The sequence below is a fragment of the Mus musculus genome, chromosome 2, assembly GCF_000001635.26.
Source record: "Mus musculus strain C57BL/6J chromosome 2, GRCm38.p6 C57BL/6J".
NCBI lineage: Eukaryota > Metazoa > Chordata > Mammalia > Rodentia > Muridae > Mus > Mus musculus.
Window position 1 is genome coordinate 122,762,970 of NC_000068.7, and position 19,475 is coordinate 122,782,444.

At 42.9% G+C, this 19,475-nt stretch overlaps 1 protein-coding gene across 5 annotated transcripts in view; it reads left to right on the forward strand.

Annotated features, from left to right (window-relative positions):
• The first annotated feature begins 2,357 nt into the window (after positions 1-2,357).
• Positions 2,358-19,475, forward strand: part of Sqor (sulfide quinone oxidoreductase) — a 44,227-nt gene continuing 27,109 nt past the window's right edge. The window contains exon 1 of one of the 5 annotated variants that reach the window (XM_006499966.2): positions 2,358-2,703. The gene's annotated coding sequence lies outside the window, so the exon portion shown is untranslated. Of the gene's footprint in view, positions 2,704-8,743; positions 8,780-19,029; positions 19,430-19,475 lie in introns of those variants that run through there. The other 4 variants (NM_001162503.1, NR_027888.1, XM_030251917.1 and 1 more) reach the window with 4 other exon arrangements.

A 19,475-nucleotide genomic window follows, 5' to 3' on the forward strand; every position in this document is an offset into this window, starting at 1 on the left:
ACTGGAAAATCACTTGATCTCCTGTGATACAGATGAAGAAACTCTAACTGCGCTGTAGCTTGATACAATTTTGGCTATTTTACAAGCAGTTTGGCTGCGAGGAATGCAGCAATCTGGGAGAGATTGGAACTGCCTATTGAAGGCCACATATGAAAAGGTAATATACTCTCTGTATCTCTGCTCACTTCCCTTCTGGTTAGGAGACTTCCTGTTGGTCTGTCAGGAGGGACAGTGTGTGCTGCTTGCTCCAGAAATCCCCACCCCCCCCAACTTCCCAATGAGTCTCATAGTAGCTCGTGAGGATTGGTGTCTCTCTGGATGAGTGGCTATCACAAGTAGGAAGGTTTACTGGGGCAGAATAAACCACTTCTCTAGCTACACATTCACCCAAGGAAGCATTTGCTTCAGAGATGAGGGTGGGGCTTGTTTAATGGGCTCCAAGCAGGTGCATTTAAAGCAGCATGCCTGGAGAATCCCTCTGCCTTGCCCTTACTCCAGTGTCTTTGCTTTCTCCTTTTCCTTTCCACGCTCTATTGCTGCTCATTCCTGCTAGTGCCCTTCCTAGTATGGGTCTGCATGGCTTCCTGGGGGTCGCCAGTCTATATTTCCTTATGCCCGGATCTTCTTGGATAGGTATTTGTTCCTCACCATCATGCCCCCTCCCCCACTACACATCATGCCCCCTTCCCCCACCATGCTCCCCCCCAAGCTTTCTTGCCATCCTTTAATATTTCTCTTAGTTTCCCATCTCCCTGTCTGCACACTCACTACTCTGGAAACCTCATATGGATGGGAATCAAGTGTAGGTCCAGACAGTAGCAGCCACAGGGCTCACTTGACATTCAGCGGACAAGATGGAGAATAACCATCTGAGGAAAGAATGACTGGGCTGGCGAGATGGGTCAGCAGGTAAAGATGCCTGCCTGGTTCTAAGCCCGATGGTCTGGGATCCATCTGTTGGAGGACAGAATTGACTTTGGGAAGTTGACCTCTAACTTCCACCTGTGCCTCATGACACACATGTACACGTGCACACATGCACACTAAATAAGTAAATAAAATATTATAGAAAGAAAAAGGGGAATGCCAATGGAGTAACTTCTCAGTCTTAATGTCTGATGGGCAAGACACTGATGGAAAGAAGGGACTTCAGTGGGGTAATAGAACGATACATAGATGCCCCAGCGTGTGGGAACTATTCAGGACACGGCTTCCAACTCGATTCTCCAGCCATAGACCTCCAAACACCCTGCAAACAGACTGCCCTTGATTCATTCACAGGAACCAGGACTTCTTAATGAGGATGGAGAGGAAGGAGAGATGAAGAATAGTACGAATTGCTTTGGAAATATGTGTGTAGAGTTTTGCTTTTGTCAAAACTTTGGGCTACAATTGTTGGCACTTAGAGGGTGGAAATCAGGGTTATGTTCAGTACTATACAACAATTAACTGTCCTGAGGCCTGAACATTTTTTTCTGGTGCCCCGCCCCTTGCCTCAACTCTCAAGTATGTGAAACATTTTATTGATAAAATAAATTCAGTTTTAGTTTAGAGTATGGCAGACATTAAGGATTATTTTTACATAGTCTTAATACGCTGTTTCCAGCAATAGCTTTATCAGTAAATACAGATCACATTTGGTTTTGTTTCCAAGTTCTTTACCAGACTTACCTGTTGCTGCACAAAGTCACGGAAAATTACTAGGGAGGCAGTGTTGCAGGTGCAGGTGCCAGCAAGTGCCACCAGGCTTACCATCAAACCCGTAGTCCCTGTTTGCGACCAAGCAATTTTTCTATAGATCCTTCAGAGTGAAGACAGTTTGAAAGAAGTGACTCAAAAACTATTAAAATGCATATAATCAAACAAGTGCGAAAGAAACTTAGTTATGCTTAAAAAAAAAGTTGGTGGCATTTGCGTGTTCTTTGAGGTTTTTTTTTTTTTTTTTTTTTTTTAAGTTGAGGCCTTAGCAACTTTTAGGAACTGTATTTGTTTTAACACATGAAGCCGCGGTCTCTGGCTTGTGCCTTCAAACAGTCAGTCCTTAGAAGGGGCAGAACAGTGACTTGTCAGGCACCAAAAGAACAACTCCTAGGAGCCAGCAGGTTCCAGGGGAAGGTGCCGCGCGGTTCTGAGTAGAGGTGGCCTTGTCTGCACCCCAGGCGTAAGAAAAGCGTCTAGGCTGCGTGGGGACAGTCGCAGGACATGGGGAGCAAGGATCACCCATACCACCCATGCCTCCGGTGTCCGTGCCTGCTCCAAGGTGCGCATTCCCCTCCGGGTTTGTTGTTGGGTAGCGCCCTGGCGGCCTTTCCTCCTCCGGAGGTTGGGGGTGTGGGGGTGGTGGCTGTCCCCGCCCCTGGCCTTTGCCTCCCCGCCCCGGCGGCCAGGCGGGGCTATGCGAGGCCAGCGCTCCAGCGCCACAGTAGTTTCTGCTGCGCCAGCGCTGGGGCCCACGGTGTCGCTCAGCCCGGTAAGACGCACCCCACGACGCTGTTACCCTCCTATAGCCGCTCGCTGTCGCCCACCTCGGTTCTGTCTCCGCGCTCCCGGCCGCCCTTCTTCTTTTCCAACCCCTGACAGACTCCCCTTTGGTCTGGGACTCGGTGGACTTCAATGCTTTCTCCTTAGTGGCCCAGCCTCAGCGATGCAGAGAGGATGGCCCTGGCACCCTCTCCACCCACACAGCTTGGACGTGTGGTCTCGGTGCGTGGGAATTTCAGAAACGTTAGTTCCACTTGTTGTCTGTCACTCAGCACCTTGCCCTGCCTGCCGGGTGGGTTGAGACTGGCATTGATCTGGGGAGGTACCCAGGGCGCTGGGGGTGGGAGGTGGTCAGCGGAGAAGCACAGGCCAGGCTGATTGGCAATTAGTACAAGGGAGAAAAGGCTCTTTGGTGAAACTTTTCACCTTACTTTTACTTACTTCTCCGAGAGCCACCCCAGCTTCTAGGGCTCACAGACTGAAGCTGAGTCAGAGAGTTTGCACAGGCTGTAAACCTCTCCTCTGTAAACACAGCTTTCTGATCCTTTTTTTTTTTTTTTAAAACCTGCAGCTACCTCTGACAGTTCTGAGTTTGGGGGAAAACTAAGGACTCTTTCTTAGAAGATTTCCCTTTTTGCTTTAAACTTTATTATTTTATTTCATGTGTATAGTTAGTTCGTTTGCATGTATGCCTAATGCCCTGGAACTGGGGTTATAAGCTTTCATCTGGGTGCTGGGAACTGAACTCAATTCCTCTGGAAGTAAGCCCTCCGTAAGAGCTCTTAACCACTGAGCCATCTATCTCTCAAGAGACTTTTAAAAACATAAAATTTAAGGCAGGCTATGATGAAAGAAAACAGCCACTAAAGTATTTAAAAGAATGCCATATAAATTTAAAAAGCAAATAACTATTATAATTTTGAATAGCTCAGAATATAGAATTCAAGATATAGGCACTACCTGTAAACACATTTCTAAAACATCATAAATACTGCTAATATTGCTGTGGCCAGCTGCCTACACAGTCCTTGAAGAGAATGTTAAATTTCAAGTAGACATCAGTGGAAGGTGAAGATTTTTTTTTTCTTTCATTCAGATGAATGGACCTCAATTTAGATAGATACCCTGTTAGCAGAAAGGGTGTTGATTACTTGTTAGGCAACTTAGCTTCTTGGGTTTAACACTTTCTTGAACTACCACTATGTCCTCTATCCCCAGCTTCTTTGGGCATCTGCTTTTCCTAAGGAAGAGAATGAGAAAAGCCCGGCACTCCTCCCCCAAGCCTAATGCCTTCTCACAGGTGAAAAGCATCCCTACTGAACTTGATGCAGAGGGATGCGGTAGGTAAAACGCCCCCCCCCCCCAACCTTGTCTGATACTGGCCTTTACATCCCTAAATCTGGTACATAAAAGGTCTGCTGGATGACATGGAGGTGGTTGCTTGTGAAGGCATCTAGGAGACAGCTGGAAGCTTGGGAAATGGCTGTTTAAAACTAATTGCTTCTTTTGAATCCATCAGAGCAAATCCATAAATCCAACTTGGGGATGTGAATACTGGGGAGGGCCCTTGGGTCTGTTGTGGGTCTGGTGCCTCGCCATAGAAGACAAACTGTCTTGATAGGAAAGTAGGATTCCAGAGGTTTCTTTTGCCCATGCGTAGGCTTGTTAATAAGATGTGTTGTAATGTAGGAAATGTCTTGTAAAGAATGGAGACAGAACCCATGAGGAAGCATTCCTAGATGCACATCTCCCTCCCTCTCTCTCTCTTTTTCTCTCCCCCTCTCTCTCTCCTTCTCTTTCTCTTTCTCCCTCCCCTCCCTGCATCCCTCACTGTCACAAATACTTTGACTCTAGAGAATTGGTAAATAGGAGAACAGTGGGTAATTTACTAAAAGCTGCCCAGACTAGGGCTAAAGCCAACTAAGCCTCCGTTATAGACAGTGAGAGCTTCCATGGAAGTGTTGGTCTTGTAACTGGTCTGTTCTTCTGTGCATATTCATGACAGTTGAGCTGGATGAAGCCAGATCATTCTTCCCCTGTCTAAGTTTGGACGATGACCATGAGATTTTCCAACTCCTCAGATTTAAGCTGATTCTAAATCAGAGCGAGAGAAAGGCTGTTACATTCAAGAGAACTAACACGCCCACCCCTTACATTCAAATCAAACTTCTACCTTCAAAGAGACCTACCCATGGTCCTATAGTGAAGTCCTTTCTTGCTTATGAGAGGGGGCCAGCAATTCCCTCTTCAGTGATTGCCATGAGAAAGTACATACAGTACACATTGCAATAACTCCCACAGATGATCTCCATGCCCCCACACCATGCTTTTCTGATACTTTGGAGGATGCACTTAAGCATAGATGCTTTCCAGGGAATTAGTGCATAATGGTACAAGACATGGGATAACTGGTTTTTATTCTGATTATGTCACAGGTCTAAGCATTTTATCTGGCTGTTCTCTGCTACAGAAATTCCAAGGAGTCAGTAGACAAATATCCCTATTGGCTGTCTGTTTGAACACCCACCTCTCCTCCCTTTCCAATGAGAAGTGAATGCAGTTTTAGGAAGTAAGAAATCTTTAATCTATCTAGTGGAGTCCTTTTTCCTGGTGTGAAGAAAGCATGGCATATAATGGTTAAAGATGAGCCCAATTTGGTACTACCTGTCACGAAGACCTGGGTGTCCTGGGTGTCCTTCAGACAAAGCTTCGTTGCAAAAGGGTAGCTGTGCTATTAGGTCTGGCATAGGAAAGATGTGAGCTGTTATGGAACCTGACATACCTGCTACCTATGTGTATTTCCTTGTATCCAAACCATCAAAGAACTGAACTCAGCGTCTAGATTCAAACGACATATATGTAATCTGTAATCAAAGAGTCTCTTGTCATTGAGACCTTGTGGGCTGGATTCCAGGTTATGGCAAGCCAAAGTAAGTGACCAGTTTGTTTATAGTGACACTCCGCCCCTCATAACTTTCCTGCACATACCTTTGAAACCCAGTGTACTTTGGTCTGATGAGTAATTTTATCCTGATAATTTTAATGATTCAGGAAGCCAGGTGTGGTGGCCTGAATACCTATAATCCCAACATTTGGGAGATGGAAGTGGAAGGATTTGGAGTTCAGTGTTATCTTTACTTACGTATCATGTTAGAGACTTTCCTGGCCATCCGTCCATTCATCCATCCATCCATCCATCCATCCATCCATCCATCCATCCATCCATCCATCCATCTGCCACACCACCTCCAGTAGGATCTGTGTGACAAGTTCCACAGGCTGAGGTGATTGACCTCAAAAGGGGGAGGCCTACTGGAACCGGTTGTGGAACTCTTCCCCTGAGAAAAAATATTGAGCCGTAGATCTCATGGCAATCTATCTGTTTTGTTTTCTCTTATTCCTTTTCTTACTTACATGTTCCTGGTAGCCTAGGCCCTAGAGATGGGGCCACTAACATGACCTCATCCCCAGGGAAATCAGTGCTTTACTTTTAAAATCATTTACAAAACTTATGATAGATAAAAATGTTCCCAACAATAAAATTTCATATGGCTACACGTGTGTCATTGGAGGTGGATTTTGGTATATGGTAAAGAAAGCCTTAATTAGGAAGAATCAAAATAGTTTAAATTCACATACTGAAGATTTATTAAAAAAATCAGGCATTATATGTTAAATAATAATTGACCATGGGGCTGAAGAGTTAGTTCAGCGGTTAAGAGCACTGACTGTTAAAGATTTATTAACCTACTCCTGGAAATATGCCACTAGTCTTGGACAACAGCCCCCAATGAATACATCCTTTTAAAATTGCTATATTTTGATGATTTATAATGATGTTAGCTGTTCTGTTTGTGATTCACCGAATATATAGTTTCAGAGTTGTAATGCTTGGATGATTTTTGTGCTTTACTGTGCCAAATGATTTTTGTTGGTATTTGTGATTGTTTCACTGGATATAGTTTCTAAGAGATGTAATGTTTGTTTTTTAATGTACGAAATCCCCTGCTTGAGAGCTGCAAAATACACTCAGATTCAAACTGCCTCTGTGTTTGTTTCTGTTTGTTACTGCCGAATCCTTACCCACCTAGCTTCGAGGACCCTCATTCCAGGGACCCCCATACCTGACAGGGGTGGTCTATGGCATCTATCCATCCATCCAAAGAAACAAATGCAAGATTCACAAAATCTGGGCCTAAGCTGACCCTTGCTGTGTGACCCAGTTACTTCACTGGAGACCTCCATTTCCAGGGGGTTTGTAGCTGGGCCAACACAGGTTTGTAGAGCTCTTGACAGGAAATCTGACTACAAATCTATTGTGGATGAGGTAGTAGATGGGTAGTCATTTGTTTTTGTTTATAGTGAACTGGATTGTGAGGCGTCAAGTACCCTTCACAATTAGGAAATGGGAGCAAGCTTAAGACAAGGCTTATTTATTTTTTTGTGTGAGCCAGTCAAAACCCTTACCTTTCAGTTAAAACAATTAAATTCACTCATGTGCAGTATCCTTTATTAAAGGCAAAAACTTTTCCTTATGTAAATATAATTTTTGTTTTCTCCTTGCTGAAATAATGAGTTTTATCATTATAATGTTTGTTTTGATTATGAAATATTATTAAGTACTTAAGCTTGGAGGGACATTCTTGGCAGCAAAGGGAGTCACTGCTTCTTTGCAAAGTCCTCATTAGTAATTTTTTTCACTTTTTCTATTTTTTTCAAGATTTTAATTATATCATGTTCCCCTTCCCTTCCCTTCCTCAAGCCCTCCCATATACACCTCAGGACTTCTTTTTGTTACATGCATATATATATATATATATATATATATATATATGCGTGTGTGTGTGTGTGTGTGTGTGTGTGTGTGTGTGGTATATATATATGAATTCCCTGTATATATGAAATCTTGTTCAGCTCATGTTTAGGCAGTCAGGTTGGTGAATGTTTTATGGGTATAGCTTCTGGCATTACTAGGAGACACCATCTTACAGAAAACTCCCTGCTCCTTTGGCTTTTACAATCTTTCCATCCCTCTTTGGAAATGTTCTCTAAGCCTTTGTTTCTCCGAGCGTTTTGTAGCTGCTTCCTTTGGGACTGGGCTCCAGAATGCTGCATTTTGACTGATTGTGATTTTTCTGTTCTGGTCTCCATCTGTTGCAAAGAAAAGAGTCCTTGATGAAGGCTGAAGACAACACTTATCTGTGGGTATAAGGACAGTGTTTAGATTATTAGGGATTATGTCGTTTTGGTAAAGTAGTGGTTGTCGGTTCTCCTTTGAGATTCATGACGACACTATCCTAGAATAGCTGGCTAAGTTCCCACTGCCAGGCATGGTATCCATCTTGATGATTAGGTCTTACATCCAATTAGAGAGCTGATGATGGTCTCCAGCATACGCGTGCTGCTACTGCACCCTTAGGGTTATTGTGCCATGTTGATTGTTGTTCTGGTTCATAAGTATCATAACTGGGTAGGACCCTTTGCACTTATTAAAAGATAATTCTTACAGGGCTCCCTGAAAAAATTAGGGACCCAATGTGACTGCAGGCCTTGATAAAAAGCTGTATGAAATCATTCCTGTTTCTTGGACAGCTTAGTTTTGGTCCACAACTGGAGCTCTTGCTTCACAGCTTTATATTCCAGCAAGTGTTTGGGCTTGGATTGGATTCCAAATAGAGAGTCCTATCATGACTTGCAGCCCTGAGTGAAGATTGCTTCATTTCCTTTATTTGTTAACAATATAGTAATCCAGTTCCTGAATATGTGGGCAGGCAGGGCCAGCCCCACCTTATGCAAGAGGAGTTGGGCCAAAAGCAGGGGCAGGGCCTGTGTGATCCTTTCTGTTTTCAAAGGGCATAGTTCTCTCCTCACACCATACTTTGGACCGTTGCTTCTCTCCGAGTAATCTCTTAGGACTGCTTTTGTCTTTGTTACTCCAACTGAAGAAGTGGATGTAATGTCAGTGTTTGAATTTGCCCTTCTCTATCTTCCATATCTAGGTCTTTTCCTCTTGCATGTGTTTCACATTCATGTTAGTGCCTTCCCCCCTGCAGTTCTAAGAGCCACCCAATGGATCATCATACTCCTGTCTCTGTTGTGAAGGTAGACCAGTTTTTCCTTTTCATCATTTCTCTGTGCCTAGCACAGTGCCTAGCAGAGAGAACACACTTGAAAATGCTAGGTATTCCAATCCATTCTCCTAGATTCTCTGTCTAAATTCCATTCCATTAAGACCTCCCAAGGCTCTAACTTCCATGAGCAGGGCACAGAAGCTGAAATCCAAGCCATGGCACAACAGGTAACTTACATGACTCACCCAGGCTAGGTGGGGCAGTGAGTTAGAACATTTTGTAGGGTGGAGATGGCCCTGACTACATAGCTCTAGCCGAGTGTTTCTTGTGTGAATGTGGGCTTCCTGTTGTCAGTAAGACCACAGGACCATTATTTTTAGGAGATACCTTCAAACTTTTTCATGTTGGCAAGTAAATCAGAATATAAGAGGATACTGTAAGCTAAACAAAACAATCTAGTCTATAGGCGTGTACTTTGGTTACAGCTTTATGAACACTTCATGGTTGCCAGTGGTCCTGAATTAAGTTTTGTATTAACCAGGGTTCTCTAGAGTAGCAGCAGAACTTACAGAATGGATCTCCCTATGTATATATATATATATATATATATATATATATATATATATATATATAGCCTTTAATAGAATCACTTTCAGGCTAATGTCCAACCAATCCAACAATGGCTGGCTATCAATGGAAAGTTAAGAGTCCAGTAAGCTGCTCAGTCTTCAAGGCTGCTGGCTCATCTGGCCTTTAGTAGATTCTGGGATCCTGAAGAAGTAGGCTCTAATGGGAGTGAAGGAATGTACTTGCTAGTAAGTCAGAAGCAAGCAAGCAAAGAGGAAAAGCTTCCTTTTTCTCTGTCTAGCAAGGTGTGTCTTCCTACCTCAAGATCCGGGTCAAAGGTGTGTGACTTCCTGCCTCAAAGGTCCAGAGTAGAAGTAGATTCACTCCAAACCAAACAAAAAAATCTCTCACAGGTGTACCCCCCCATTGTAGTTCATCCCAGATGTAGACAAGTTGACAACATCTTTCAGCTTTTGATCCTCACTGTCAGAAACATAGGTCTACCCAGTCTCTCCCCCAACTCTCTCTTCCCAATGCACACCTCCCTAGGGTCCCTTCTTTTCATCTACAGCTAAGTGATTCCCATTCCAAGAGAGTCTTCTTTGTGACCCTCAACCTCAACTGTCCAGCTCCAGGAAGCCCTGGATATAACCTCCCTATTCCATTTACATAATCATTTCCTTGACCTCCATACCTACCTCCAGAGGCCCTTTCCACTTCTCACCTGCTTATTCTCTCTTTTATCTGTATTTATTTGCATTTCAAGCCCTTATCACACATATTCATTAAATGCAGTAGACTCCTGACAGGTTTACAGGACTGTGTAACTGGGTTTATTGTTTCCCCCAGATTAATTTACTCCCTCTTGTCTGATATAGAGATATACTTGGTAAAACTACTCACCAATGAACTCATTCCTTCTGAACTTCTTCATTGTAACAGAGATTGCCACTAACTGGAACTAAAACCATGAGTACACATGAGGCCTACCTAACAGAGCTTATGGGAAGTAGAACATAGTATGTGTCAGCTCCCGCCCTGCCTCTCTCAAGACAGTCCCACCTTCCTTTGACTAGAGTCTTATTACCTCCCCCAGCCTCCTTGGGACTTGCATTTTTTGTTGTTGTTGTTGACATTTTGATGTATATCTTTTCTCCAGAGACAGTGAATTTTCTTTGTGGGTTCAGACTCCAGCTTTATGTCCCAGTCTATCATAACTGATATTATGGAGGATCTGGGCTCTTCTTGCCAATCCCTGAGGCACTCTGGATGGTTAGGTAGACAGGCACAGAATCTGTGATTTCTAACAAGAGAAGTAGCATCAAGCTTTTCAGCTATGTCTTTAGGAATAGTTGTTAGGAAATGCTGTATCTTTACTTTCAAGTCCATCTCCTCTAGACTGGTGGGAAGAGTAATGAGGTTAGCTTCTAAAAGAATCTAGGTTTGTATCCTATCGTAGACTTAACTAGGGAGTCATTTGGCTTCTTTTGAAGCATAGCATCAATATCTGTAAATGGAAATAACAGCACTTAACCTCTTGTTGATTTGTTGTGGATACAAGATGATGAATGCACAGTGCCACAAAACAGGGGGGGAGGTTATGTGCCTATATTAGTCAGGGTTCTTTAATCGCAGAACTTATTGAATATCTCTACATATTAAGGGAATTTATTGGAATGACTTAGTCTGTAGTCCAACTAACCCAACATTGGGCAGCTGAGAATGGAAAGTCCAAGAATCTGGTAGTTGCTCAGTCCCACAAGGTTGGGTATTTCAGCTGGTCTTCTGCATAAGCTGGAATCCTGAAGAAGTAGGTTCCAATGTGTTCTGTCTCATGTCTAATATATAGTTGTTTCCCGAAGCTGCTGTAACAAATCACAAACTTTGTGGTTTAATGATACTGTGATGGCTATTCCTGGTTGTCAACTTGACTATATCTGGAATTAACTGCACTCTAGAAAGGTACATCTGTGGTCTAGATCTTGAGACTGGAAGACACAAGTTTCTGACCTGGATCTTGACTTGGAGATCTTGAGGCATAGTGGCCATGAAAAGCTTTGACACAGACAAGGTAGTACATGCCTTAGAAGACCGAGGCAAGCAGATCTCTGAGTTTAAAACCAGCCTTGGACAAAGCAAGTTTTAGATCTGGGTATGGTGGTACACAACTTTAATATGGGGCATACCTTCTTCTGGAGGCTGACATAAGGACTTTGGAAGAAGGAAAGCTCACTCTTCTTTTCTTGCTTGCACTTGCTTACCAGCACACCTGTTGGAGCCTACTTCTTCAGGATTCCAGCTTATACAGAGACCAGCTGAAATACCCAACCTTGTGGGACTGAGCAACTACTAGATTCTTGGGCTTTCCATTCTCAGCTGCCCAATGTTGGGTTAGTTGGACTACAGACTAAGTCATTCCAATAAATTCCCTTAATATGTAGAGACATATTAAGACATATTCCATAAGTTCTGTGACTAGAGAACCTTGACTAATATAGGCACATAACCTCCCCCCTGTTTTGTGGCACTGTGCATGCTAAGTAATTGCTGTGCCAATCAGCTATGGCCTCAGCTCCAGCAACAGAATTTATTATCTTACAATAATCTACTTCAAAGGTCCAGTGCAGAACTCACTAGGCCAACATCAAGGTTCTGGTTAGGGCCATGTGCTTTCTGGGAATTCTTTAAAGGAGGTCCTGTTTCCTTGTCTTTTCCAGCTGCTTTAAACTGTCTGCATCCTTGGTTCATTACCCTTGACCTCCATCTTTAAAGCTGGCGATCTTTCATTTTTATGACTAACCTCCCATAATCATAGCTTCCTCATTACTAGAAAAGCCTCTCCGTTTTGAAAGGATTTAGGGGGTTAAGTCGTGCTCACATGGTTAATTCAGGGTAGCCTCTTAGTGATGATTTAGATATTTTCTAAGGTGAACTGTGTTCTCTGTCATTTTCTGAGTCTTCACTAACTGGATTTTCAAGACAATGTATGACATTTCTATCATGCTTCAAAGAGTCTTTTAGCCTCTGTCCACTGTCCAATTTAAAATATGGCCCAAGGAAGGAACAAACCAGGGAAGAAAATCCCGTCTCAATTTTGCTTTATTTCCTTTGAGATCCTGTTAACCCCCATTAGCCTAATCCAAGCAGCAGAAGAAGAGAGACCAAAGGATGGGTCTTGGAATAGGAGGGTAAGAACTAAATGGTAGAGAGGTGGTGTGTGTGTGTGTGTGTGTGTGTGTGTGTGTGTGTGTGTGTGTGTAGAATAACTAGCAAAAAGGTAATAAAAAAAAGTCACCAAATCATTGATATTTTATCTGACTTGTGTCTTTGGTGTTTTTAAAGCAAGTTTCCATCTTGCTAAGAATGACATAAATGTTTACCACTGTTTGTGGGTTTACTTTCAATACTTAAAAATTAAATTATGTAACGTCAACAAAAGATAGCCTTTGCCCAGGGTTGGGTCCACCTTCTTCTTGGTCTGTTTTATCAGCAGCTGCCAAGCTCTACTGTTCTTTTTAACACCTGAAGTTGATAAATTGGGTGTGGGGCCAGGACTAAAATGAGCAACCATTCTGCCTCTCAGCCCAGATCCTCACTAACTCTAATGAATACTAGGGCAACATTCTTGAGTAGTGGAGTAAGCATGACTGTGCATAATTCACATAAATCTCTGTTTCATCAGGGTAACTTTATACATTTAGCCAAGTAAAAAGTTAGTGCATATACTTTTATGCAGGGAATAGATCATGTAAGTTAGAATATTGATTATATTTCTTGTCTTCCACATTTGAAAATTTAGCTACTGCATGATTAAGATGAGCCTAAGATAGGCAAGAAGCTAATCTCGTCCATCATCTTCCACCTTGCAGAGAGCTTAGTCCTTAAACCCCTGTAATGAACACACCTGGATGGTGCCACTTAGTTGTCCAGGTTAAATGGATCAAAGAGATGTGAAGAATTTCCTTAGTGGAGGAAAGTTACGTTCAATAGAGTGGATGCTAGAGTGGGACAAGGGAAGGCAATGCCAGGTGCCTATTCTTCCAGATTAATTATTGCTTTAAAAAGTCAAACTGTAGCTTATGCTATGGAGTTGTAAAAATTGGCCCAATCACCCAGGTCATTACAACAGTCTTCAGTTGTATGTAATTAAATTGCTTTTTAAATGTTACCTGACAGTTCCGCACGTACATAAGGAGAAGAAACCTAACAAAACTTTGTTCAAAAGTGTAAACCTTTCATGGGGCAGAGCAGTTGGCACATGCATTTTAATGTAGGTATATTAGAACGCACCTGGAATTCATTTTTTTATCAAGTATGGCAAACACCACAGATTGCAAGGGGACCGCTGAGAAGGAAGACATTTCTTACTCACAGTTCTCAAGAGACCAGAGGCACAGCACCCATGTTGGGCCCTGTGAGAAGGGCTTGTTGGAAGGCAGAAATTGGAAGAAAAAGCATAAGCAAAAGCCTGTATTGTGAGGCAGGCAGAAAAGCTGACCCGGGTCAGGACTGAGCAGTTGGGACTCTGTGTACCCTCAGTGCAGAGACTACTTCTGGCTGTCCGGTGTCTAGTGGCAACGTGATTATATGAGCATTATATACTGATTATATGAACGATTATATGAATATAAAAGTCAGACAGACAAGGTGGCTTATAGGCTAATTAATGTCTTACAAGTCAAAGGTATGAGGGTGGGCCAGACCTTCACAGTCTGAAGTTAGCTGGTTCTTAGAGAGATAGTCTCTGTAGGAACTAGCCAGGTCTCACAATGTCAGTTTATCATAAGCACAGAAAAAAATACTGTAGCTAATACAGTAGGACTCAGAATATCTCCAGGAAGGGGAAGCAGCCTGCTGTCTTGTTCAAACCATGTCTATTGCTATGAATAGCAGTGTATGTGTTACTTACAGTACTTCAAGGGAAGATGGGGCTGTCTGAGGGAAACAGCACCCCTGCAGCAATGCAGGGCATTTCCTTAGCACGACTGCAGTGCTAACCTTGGGACAGCGGCATTTCCTTCTTGTGATTGGACTGGGCCTTCTTCTTTTCCATCACATGTGGTGGCAGTCACTCATATTTGTCAACTTTACTTGGCAATGTGGTGCCTAGACATTTGGTCAAACTATTCTGAGTGTGACTGTGAAGGTATTTATGGATGAAACAAAACTTAATGTGGTAACTGGAGAACTCAGATTGCTCTTCCCTGTGTGACAATTGCTGTCTGAGGGTTATACGGTGGAACATTGTTCTGCTTGTGTGAGACCCATTTAAAACAAGGCCTTTTCCTCCTTCCTGGATGAGTCTTTGGATCAGAACTTTATCATAGACCAGAGGTGGGCTAGGTCTTTGGCTTGCTGACTATAAAGAGCCTGGGACCTGTTAGGTCCCATGTAGTGGTTTGAATGACAACATCTTCCATAAACTCAGGTATATGAACCTTCAGTCCACAGGTGGTGGTGCCATTGCGAGGTTTAGGAAATGTGACCCTGGTGGAGGAAGTGATCACCAGGGGTGGGCTTTGAGAGTAAATAGTCTTTCCTACTTCCAATCCTGAGTTCTCAGCTTCCTGCTTTGACTGCCATACCTGCCTGCTGCCATGCCTCCTGCCATGTTGGGTTCTTATCCCCCTGGAATTATAAGTCCAGATAAACTCTTTTTCATAAACTTTCTTGGTCATGGTGTTTTATCAGAGTAACAGAAAAGCAGCAAATACAGACATATAAACTATTTCCCAGAAGCACTTCCAGGTAGTAGGGCGTGTGGAACAGTTTGTTTTGGTTTCCTCCCTAGTTTTAAAATCTCCTCCCTATGAATGTTGGTCTAGTTCTGAGTTGGCTGTGTAATCTGGAGGAAAGCACTACTTTTCTTCAGCCTCAATTCTCAAAGCTAGAAAATGGTCATAATACCCGAGTGCCCAGCATTGTACTTGGCATGTAGGATTTGTGTCTAGGGCAGTAATGAGCAGATTTATGTTAAGGATTGTGACCTAGTTTCAGATTGTTCAGGAAAACCATGCTATATATCTGCATGCTATATATCTGCATGCTATATATCTCCATGCTATATATCTTCATGCTATATATCTCCATGCTGATGGGGGGAGGTAGGAAGGGCAAAGGTCAAGGCTGGCATAAGAGGGGGCAGTTCAGGGAGCCCCTGAGCCGCGGTTGAGTAGAGTATACTAGAGGAGACTGTGGACCTTAGAGACAGCTTTGCTGTGTAGGACCTCCATCCTACACAGGACAAGCCAGGGATGGAAAGATGGCTTCTAGTCAGGGAGATCTCTATGTATGTATTTCTGATAAATCACCTAACAGAGATTGCCAAAGAAAGAGTGCTAGATTTCCAGGGATCTGTACATTTGTTAGAATTTATTTCCTCATTCAATGTAAATATAAAATGTTGAGTCTAAATTTATATTCTAGGTTTTAGATTCTTAAATTATTTCAGTTTCAAGACCATAAATACATAATCTGCTCTGTCTAAAAGCTTGCCTCTTGCCAGGTGTGGTGGTGCATGCCTTTAGGGTCAGCACTCTGGAGGCAGAGGTAGGTGGATTTATATGAGTTCAAGACCAGCCTGGTCTATTTGTGAGCTCTAGGCCAGCTAGGGCTACATAAAAGAGGCCCTGTCTCAACAAAACAAAAACAAAACAAAACTCTTTCTACTTTGTGAGGATGCGTGTAAGTGTATCAGTGTGTGAATATGTATGTATATATGTGTATCTGTGCATATGTGTTTATGAATGTTGTGTTTATGTGGATGTATGCTATATGCACATATATTTGTATGTGTGTATGTATACGTTTGCTTGGTCTGAATGTATATGGTTGTATGAGTATGTGTGTATGTATGTGTGTATGAGTGTGTGTTATGTGTTTATGTGTGGTGTGCATATATGTGTATATAAGTGTGTGTATGTGTGTGGGGGATATATGTGTGTATGAGTGTGTGTGTGTGTGTGTGTGTGTGTGTACACGTGCCTGTGTATGAATTTGGAGATGCAGCACTTTTCTGCTCTGCCCAGAGCCTGCAGGGGTGCTGTTCTGAGTCCTGGATCTGGAGAAAGTTCCAGTCTGGGGTGTTCTCTTTCTGGGTTGGGCTGCTGGCTGCTGCAGATGCCTCCGCTGCTGCTGCAGAGGACATTCGGAAAGAGTTGCTCTTCATAAAGGGGTGTTCATTATAGATCGGGCCCTACTACCTACACCTTGAAAGATCACTGCCCTCCCTGAGCCTCCATTTCTCCATCAGTTCAGTGTTTTTGAAACTCCAGTGTTGACTCAGTTGTGGACATTGTGATGAGCAGTTCTAAGTTGTGTTGCCAGGGTAGTATCCTTTTGCAATTATTTGAAATATGCCCAGAGTTTAACTTTTAGTGATAAAAGCCTGCTACCTCCTTACACGGTTTTGTACTTGACCTGACTAGATGCCAGGAGGGAATGAAGATGTGACAGACACACAGACACAGAGAAGTTGGGATTCGATGGGCCATGCTCATTCTGATGGAGAAGCCAGGACACACTGAAGCTTAGGGTGCTTATACACACAGTTGAACGTGAAGGTGGGGTTATCGCACACAGATAAACAGGCAGAGTTATTATGTATAGTGGAACTAGGAGGCAGGAGTGTTCTCTGTAGGGGAGCAGTCTTCAGGCTGTAAACATCCATGGAATAAAGCTTTGGTGTGCATTTTTTGCACCCACCATCAACACTCAAATTCAGATCTGAAGAATGCTTTGCCACCACTCTGACTGAGTTAAAATTTCATATCACATAACTTTTCAGTATTTGGAATACAATCCAGCTACTTTCTGTGAAAACAATATTCTGCCAGTGGACATTTCCCCCCCTGTATTATCAAGAGTCAGTTTGGGTGACTCCAAGCTTGAAGAGTTGTAAGTGGACCTTACATCAAGAATGCTGTAGATAATACTTGTTGGGGCACCAGCTCTGTATGAACTCAGCTAGGCATTCTGGCTGCTCTCAGCCCAATGAGAGGCGTGTCAAGTGACATAAATCTGAGGACCTTTGGCCACAGGCAGTCTGTACTGTTTGTTTAGGAAGGGCCAGCTGTGAAAAGGTTGCCAGTAAGTGATGGAAGTGGTGATGTTCGGGCAGCTGTTGACACCTCGGCCAGCAGGGGTTGTTCTGTGTCCATGTGTCTAGTTCCATCTTTTGAAGGAGGAACTCAGTTGATTTAGGACCAACCGAGTGATGTTTATCTAGCTTAAAAGCATAGTATCATTTAATCGGAAACTATATTGAATGTGCCACTTGCAAATGGAAGTTAAGTTGGTCTTATTTATTGATTTGTTAAAGCGTGTGTCTCACTTTATAAGAATGTAGTGATACAGTGGCTGCTTCATTCTGTAACATTGATAGTTAGGACATTTAAACTAACAAGTGTCCAGGGTCCAGGCTGTTTACTGTGGCGTCTGGGAAGCTTGTTAGATTTATGCTTCGTTCTAACTTGTTGACAGGGCTGTCCATTTCCTCTCTGCTGACCTCAGGGCCAAGTTTGGCCTTCCTTTTTTTTTTTTTTCCTCTTCTCTTTTCTGTCTTCTAGTTAAGATCCTGTTGTCGTCACTTCCTGATGTCCTGGCTGTTGCATTATATTTGGTTTAGGTCAATGTCAGAACTCCACATGGACTCCTCAGTGGTGTTCTCTGACATTGCTTCTAACAATAAATGTCTGTTTTTGCTTATCAACACCAATCCATTCTTTGATAGGAATATAATATTTCAACAATTCAATAAAATAATTATGTCAACATTAAGAATTCCAGTCTTGGCCCCCTATACCATCTTCACTTTTGATTCCCCCCAACAAATAATTACCCAGCTTACCCATACATTTGTTCAGTTGATACAAATTCAGAACTTCCTGTGATAAACTTGCAGGTTTAATAACTATCTAGAACTTCTCAGAGAATTCAGGAAGCCACTTAGCTGGCACTTACTGGTTTATTATAAAGGACACAAGAATGCCTGAGTGGAAGGTATTGGGAACACAGTGCTTCTGCGCCTTCTCTGGACTTGCCATGGTCCCAGAGCCTCTGTGTTTGTAGCCACAGGGAAGTTCTTGGAAGCTTATTCAGGATTTTTACTAGAACCTACTCTCCAGTCTCACTGTTTCTCTTTCCTTCATGTGGGTCAGAGGGTGAGGCTGAAAATCTCAACCCTGTAATTGCAATCATGTTTGGTTTTTCTGGCTCTGAGTTGAGTCTAGGGGTCCTACTGTGAATCACTCCAATGTTGCAAAGCCAGAAAATGTTTAAGGTTGAGGAGCTTTGGTCATAGAATGTGGGATAAAGTCACAGATGCATGCATGTGCACACATGTATTCACACATGCAAGTATACTACAGTTCTAAAATGAGATATTAAATGTCATGCTTATGGAAGCCACTGGCTTCTTCCTAGCCGTTGACAATGTTCCAGGCTTCGTCTTCTTCATTCACATTTTTGGATGAGGGTTCTGCTTTTTAAAAAATTTGAAGTTATATAGCTAGAGTGAAAAGGATGTGGAGATTTCAGGTATTCTAGGGCATTAGATATTTACTCTAATACATTTGTGGTTTGGAATTGGACTTTATCAGCTGGAACACTCTGCTGTTTATTAATGAAGTTGAAAAAAAAACTGGCTTGGAAGGCGTTGTGCTTAGATACACTGAACCCAGAAACGGACTATCAGTAAACACCGAACTAAAACTGACATAGCTTTCTTGGCAGAGCAAGAGAAACATTTGTGCAAATTTCAAAGAACTGAGGTCAAATAACTCAAGCTGGAATGGCTGCAAACCAGAAACTTAGCCCTGCCTTGTTTTAGGTTGCCTTAAGAAAGGCAAATGAAGTGAAACAAAACTTCCTGTGGATCTGAGCTGCAGTGTGAGACCAATAGGAAATGTTTTCCTCTTCTGGGAAGTTGTGGGAAATAATTTTTCTCTATTTAATATTATCATCTGGTTCCATCCCTGTGATGAAAATCTGAGATAATCTAACAGCTCATGCCTTCAGGGGTCGCTGTGGGTTGTCACTTGGCCTCACTGCATTAGGTCTGTGCTGAGGCAGAGCATCACTGCTTGATGGAGTACTGGTCACCTCATGCTAGCGAGGTAGCAGAGAGACGGGTCTGTGGGGAGGATGTAGAGCTCAGGATCCCAAGGTCTCTTCAGGTGTATGCTTTCTGTTACCTAACTTCCTCCAACTCGGTCTCACCTCCTAAAACTACCACCACTTGCCAGTAGCGTCAATAGGCTGAAGACCAAGCTTTAATATTGGAGACTTTGGGGACCTTCAGGATCTAACAGGTATGTTCAACATGTGTCCTAGAGACCGCATGCGTCCCACGATAGC